At 43.9% G+C, this 6,612-nt stretch overlaps 1 pseudogene; it reads right to left on the reverse strand.

The window, feature by feature from the left end:
• Positions 1 to 2,565: 2,565 nt before the first annotated feature.
• Positions 2,566 to 6,198, reverse strand: LOC123156944 (DEAD-box ATP-dependent RNA helicase 41-like; annotated as a pseudogene).
• Positions 6,199 to 6,612: the final 414 nt, after the last annotated feature.

Here is a 6,612-nt window from a genome sequence, read left to right on the forward strand (position 1 = left end):
TAAGCAAGAGAAGGATCCGGCAAAGAGTTTTTGTGCTTATAAGTTAGATCTCTCCAGGGCTTATGACAGGGTGGATTGGGTCTTCTTGAGGCAAGTGATGCAAAAGTTGGGTTTCTCTCAGCGATGGGTTGACTGAATAATGTCATGTGTCACGTCGGTGAGATACTCTGTTAAATTCAATGGAACTCTCTTGGATTCGTTTACGCCGTCGCGTGGTCTTCGGCAAGGTGACCCTTTATCACCGTTCTTATTTTTGTTTGTGGCGGATGGTTTGTTAGCGATACTGAAAAACAAAGTGGCATCGGGTGAGATCACCCCGGTTAAAGTTTCTAGAAGAGGCCCGGGCATCTCACACTTATTGTTTGCTGATGATACTCTATTGTTCTTTAAGGTGTCTAGAACACAGGCAGAAAAGGTGAAAGCAGTGTTGGATTTATACGGTAGTGCCACAGGTCAAAGTCTCAACTACAACAAGTGCTCAATGCTTTTTGGGGAGGCCTTCCTAGGTCCGGTCCAGGAAGAAGTCCAGGATGCATTACATGTCACTAGTTTACCCTTTGAGGAGAAGTACTTGGGGTTGCAACCCCGGAGGGGCTTATGTCAAAAGGTCGTTTTCAGAATTTGCAAACAAGCCTCACAAAATGCTTAGTGCAGTGGGGTGATGGACATTTGGCACAGCCGGGACGAGAGGTTTTGATCAAGTCCGTAGCTCGGGCATTGCCAACATATATAATGGGTGTTTTCAGGGACCTTTCTCGGTGTGTGATGATCTTACACGCATGGTAAGAAACTTCTACTGGGTTCAGCGGAAGGCAAAAGGAAAGTTCATTGGCGGGGTTGGGGTTATTTGCTTCAGCCCAAGGATAAGTGAGGAGCGGGTTTCCGTGATTTCCACATGTTTAATCAAGCGTTATTAGTACGTCAAGCATGGAGATTATTAACCAAACCTGATAGTTTGTGTGCTCAAGTATTAAAGGTGAGGTATTACCCTGCGGGTAAGTTGGAGGATACAGTTTTTTCGGGGAATGCTTCGTCGTCATGGCAAGCTATCAGTTATGGTTTGGAGCTATTGAAGAAGGCATTGGTGTGAAGAGTTGGTAATGGGAGAACTATTCGAGTTTGGCGTGATAACTGGATCCCTAGACCATTTTTCGTATAAGCCAATATCCCCCCAGGGAAGGTGTCGTATCCATTTGGTATCTGACTTGCTAAATGAGAATGGTTCGTGGAACATTGGGCTTCTCACTGAATATTTTGTTGATGCGGATGTGCAAGAAATAGTGAAGATCCAAGCTTCCCCTAGGTTGGAGGATGATGTGATTGCTTGGGGCACAGGCAAATATGGTGTTTTCACCGTTAAATCAGCATATACATTGGCTTTTGAGGAGGCTCGCCGCGGTACTGATGTATCTTCAAGTTCATCACCGTCAGGGCGCAGAAAAATGTTGGAACTTTATTTGGAGGAGTTTGGCACCGCCCACGGTACGTAATTTTGCTTGGCGGCTGGCTACTAACTCACTCCCTACCAGGCAGAGGAAACATAGAATTGGTCTCGAAGTCATGAGCAGGTGCCCGGTATGTGGGGTCGAGGAAGAAGATAACTACCACCCTTCCGTTCGGTGCCAGTTTGGTCGCGACCTTTATCTAGCCATGGCCAAAGTGTGGATGATTCCAGAGTTAGATTCTATGGTGAATAATGGCAAGGAATGGCTCCTTCATGTCCTGGCTCCTTTGAATGATGTGGGTCGGATGATGGTACTGATGATATTTTGAAGGATTTGGTTTGTCCGGAATGAAGTGGTTCATTGTAAACCTGCACCACCTATGGAGGCCTCTATTAGATTTCTACGGAGTTACGTCGATTCCCTAATTGGCATCAAACTGAATCCCCACGCGGATCTGGCCAAAGGTAAATCATGCATAGTTTACGAAATACCGGCTCCAGCTGTGAGATGCACTTCTGTGACAGATATGAAGAGATGGTGCCCACCGGTGTTGGGATGGAACAAGCTGAATACGGATGGCTCATTTGTTTCCACGAGTAGCTGGTGTTGGGATGATTATGCTTAACCACCAAGGGATCATCAACTTTTCAGCTTGTAGAGCTTTGCTCTCATGTAGAGATGCTTTGGAGGCGGAGCTTTGTGCATGTATGGAAGGGTTTTCCCTGGCAATTCAACGCAGTGATCTTCCGGTAGTTGTGGAGCTGGATTCTCTTGAGGCAATAACCATGATTTCATGTGCGGACATCGACCGCTCAATTTATGCCTCTGTTGTGAAGGAGATTAAACACCTGCTGTCTCTTAGACAAACTTGCATTACTCATGTTTCTAGTCCTCAAAATAAAGCTAGTGATAGTTTAGCGCATTTTGCTAGAACTCGAGGTAGGACCATGACCTGGCTTGGGGCTGGTCCTGTAGAAGTGATGGAGATAGCTTCTGATGATTGTAAGGACATTTTGGTTGAGTGATACAAGTTTTTCACCCGCAAAAAAAGCCATATAACCGGTAGCGCATACAGTTGACATCTTAAGAAAATTGACCACCTCCCTGGCATGCATGCTGGTCAAGAAGGTGGCAGAGAATTCAGTTTTCTCTTCCCAAGAGAAATACTGCTGGTGAATTTTGAATTAGAGAGTTCCTGGGGAATTGGAGCTCCTGCAGTCTTCAGAACCTGAACAAGCTCTCTAAAAAGTTTCCGATCCTTCTCATTCACAAAGACAATAGGCACACCCTCCTCACCCATCCGAGACGCTCTTCCAACTTGGTGAATATATTCATCAATGGAAATTGGCATGTCAAACAAAATCACATGATGTACTTTTAGAAGATACATTCCACGTCCCAAGACCCCTGTACAAACAACAACAGATACTTCCCCTATGAGAAACCGTCTCAATCTTTCTCTTCTCTCTTTCATTGTTTTCACGCCATGAATAGAAACAACCTCCAACCCAGTAGCGGCAGTAATTGCTTCAGACAAGAGACCAGCACCAACTCTGGAACTCACAAAATACAACATCAGGAGATTTAAACTGCTTCTTACTCTTCATTATCTCAAAAAACTTCTGCTTCTTGTGCTTAGACTCCACCCAGACTACCACTTGCCCAACTGATTTGTTTGGTTTACCTGGGTTCCCGCAAGAAATGTGTATCAAGTTGTTAGACAGTGAGTTTGACAATTCCTCAATTTCTGGATGTACTGTTGCTGAAAACATCATAACCTGTGGACATGAGAGCGTGCGAAAGATCTGCATGGCCTGATCTCTGAATCCTCTCTCTAGCAAGCAGTCCACTTGATCCAAAACAAACATAGAAACATCTTTAAGGTCAACATTGTGTTTCATCAGAAGATCAATTAGTCTCCCAAGGGTGCCAACAATTAGCTCGACACCATTTTCAATTCTATATATTTGGTGAGCCAAGGGGTCTCCACCAACAACTAGAGCAGTTTTAAATGGTAAACCCTTTCCAAGCACATTTGATTGATCCTCCACCTGTAGGCGCAGCTCTCTAGTTGGAGCAAGGACTATAGCCAAGGGCCCACGCTTGCTTGTACATTGCTCTCTCTGTGAACAACGTGCAATTATAGGAACTAGAAAATAAGCTATTCTCCCTGAACCAGTATCTCTAGAGACAAGTAGGCTTCTATTACTTATTGATGAAGGAATGACTTGCATCTGCACCGGAGTAGGCATAGTATATCCTGCAGCCTCAAGATTGTCCCCAAGCTTCTCAGGAAGACCACATGATTGGGTTAAGAATTGCTTCACCCTTGACATACATGTCAAGTTTATTTCTCGGTGAAGCGATCTGGCTCGCATGCAAACTTAGTATATCAGGAAAATTATTGTCTGACACAGAAGCTCTCATCACAAAAAGGGACTTATACGCGTGCTGGTGCTTTTACTTGTATCTTCGTATCAGCGGCAATTCTAGCAAGAAGAGCAATCTTGGATTCCACACTTCAGATGTCATCATCAGTTTGATCACATATATATTCGCCGTATCGAGCACATATAACGAAGCGAGGCTCCCCAAGAAGAGCTTCTCTCTGCTCAGAGCATCTTTCCTTCACACATAGATCTGTAAGAGTCAGCTAGTATTCTCAAGAAAGATAAGATGTCATGTATGAGCTAACACTATTCAATAAATAACAAAATGACAGAATCAGTGGTTCAAGCATTCAGGAAGTGTACCTACTAATATCAAACATATAAACTACTGGAATTTCACACTACGCCGAGTGCCAGAAACACCCCAGCAAAGGGCCAAATAAACTCGGCTAGTACTTTGCCAAGAATTGTTCTTAGCAAAGACTACCCGGTGTACACCTTTCAGGCAAATAGAACTTTACCGTGAACCAACCGTCGGGCACTCAGCATAGAGTTTGCGAGAGCCAAACATTGCATCTTGACAAACAAAAGTGACTTCACTGACGCTGGTTCCATCAAGTCTTTGCCGAGAGCTCCCACTCGGCAAACTCACGCAAATTGCCGAGAGCGTACACTCGGCTTAACTGAAACAAGCAGCCCCAACAACTCTCCTTTACCGAGTGACTTTATCAGTGAATCGGCAAAATCACAACCAAGTGCCACATTTCTGAATTGAACCGCGGTCCTGTTTTGAGTAAATATAGAAAAAAGTTTTGTTTTTGCAGAAAACCCGCCAACCTTTCGACTAATCGACCCGCCCTCCTACTTAAGTCAGTCCAGAAAACCTTTCGTACGTGTTTTGCAAAAAAACCCTGATATTTTTGTTAATAAACCCGCAGTCCATGGACAGATTAAAATACTTTTCAAAAATGTCCATATCTTTTAAACCCCAACTCCAATTTGGACAAATTATGTGAATTGATTAGAAAAATGTGTAGAATCTGAATATGATGTTGTTTTACCTGTTTTTTTTGTACCAGTGTAGATCCGTATTGGAAATCAACACCTCACCAAAACCACATCGGAGATCTATAACCTCGCATGCACGCCTTGGCGCAAGGGGAAAAAGAAAGTAGATTTCTCATCTTATGATGAGAGCGACACACATCTTAGGCTTGATAACATACAAAAGCGTTATAATTGTGTGAGCACAGAGGCCACCATCAGGGAGGGTGGGAAGGAGGACAAGTCACAGCACTGATGGGATGCACATGGACCTATTGTGGTCTTGTGTCAAAATTATTGGATTAGGAGCGTGTGGTATTATTTTTTCATCATGTTGCAACGCGCAGACTCTTTTGCTAATGCCATGTTGAAATAAAAGATGTGGACCTATTGTAGTCTTGAGCAATGTTATTGTATTAAGGGCGTGTGATATCTTATTCTCCTGTTGCAATGCTCTTTTGCTAGTAACTACGAAAGTGAGGAGATTGCAGGCACGCCTGGTGCACCAAATAACTAGTTAGGAAATTTTGGTGATTTTCAGCCCAATAGGAAAAAGCCTCTAAAAGCCCCCCAAATTCATGCCTAGCAAGCAAGGCCTGGCATGGCCTTTCCAAGGGGGGTATATTTGGAAACTATAGGGGGGGGGGGGGGGGGGGGGGTTGACATTTATGTGCTAACATTGGGCAAAGGGTTAGTTTAGATAAACACACATGCATCCTTCCTTGATTTGTTCGGTGCCCAATGAGCAGAACCAAACCTTGTCGTACCTATTGTTTCAAGGAACAAGTTCATCCAATGGTTGCAACACGACCATCTTAGCCCTGAACTAATAAGTAGCTCTCTTGTTGAGCTGCTAGAAAGACAAATATTATGGTACAGAGGGAGTGCATCAGTAGAGTATAAGGCCCAATAACCCTAGAAAAAGTAGAGGAAGGCACAACACGGACACACATATGTAGTAACGAGCTCACAGTGTTATGAACGTGTACAGTCAATAAGTAAGTGCTGACGTTTTGTATCACTAGTACGTAAGTGCTGACATTTTGTATCACTAGTACGCTAAATGCTGAAGTTAGATGGTTGTCCCAACAAAAGCATTAAATCCATGCCCTCGGGGAGTGGCACGTCATCACCAACACCGTGTCGAAGCATTCTGTAACCAGGTTGCCTTCGTAGCGAAGCATTTTGTTGCATGTGTCGCCCAGTTTCTCTTCCTCATCCTTCCTTGATTTGACGCTGGTGCCCAATGAGCAGAACCAGACCTTGTCATACCCACTGTTTTGAGGAACAAGTTCATCCGATGGTTGCAACACGACCATGTTAGCCCTAAACTAATAAGTAGCTCTTTTGTAAATCAGTAGAGTAAGGCCCAATAACCCTAAAAAAAGTAGAAGGCACAACACGGACACACATATGTAATAAAGGCAATGTACAATGCATAGCCCGGGAAGATGCGAGAGGCAATGTATAATGCATAGCCCGGGAAGATGCCTCGCATGTCATGTAGGATCGGATATCAGATAACGTAGGTTCGGATAGGGAAGCGGGATCCTCTGCAGGAGGCGGGTGCTTGGAGAGAAAAAATATGGTCCTGTGTCAAAAACTGAAAAGGTTGGAGTGAAAAGTAGAGATCCATGTGCACTAGAGTCTTTATTTTTTATTTTTGTTAATGAAGCCCACTAACGATAGCTTGCATTAGTGAGAAAAAATGTAGATGCCTCAAACTAATTTTT

The sequence above is a fragment of the Triticum aestivum genome, chromosome 1D (assembly GCF_018294505.1).
Source record: "Triticum aestivum cultivar Chinese Spring chromosome 1D, IWGSC CS RefSeq v2.1, whole genome shotgun sequence".
Classification (NCBI taxonomy): domain Eukaryota; kingdom Viridiplantae; phylum Streptophyta; class Magnoliopsida; order Poales; family Poaceae; genus Triticum; species Triticum aestivum.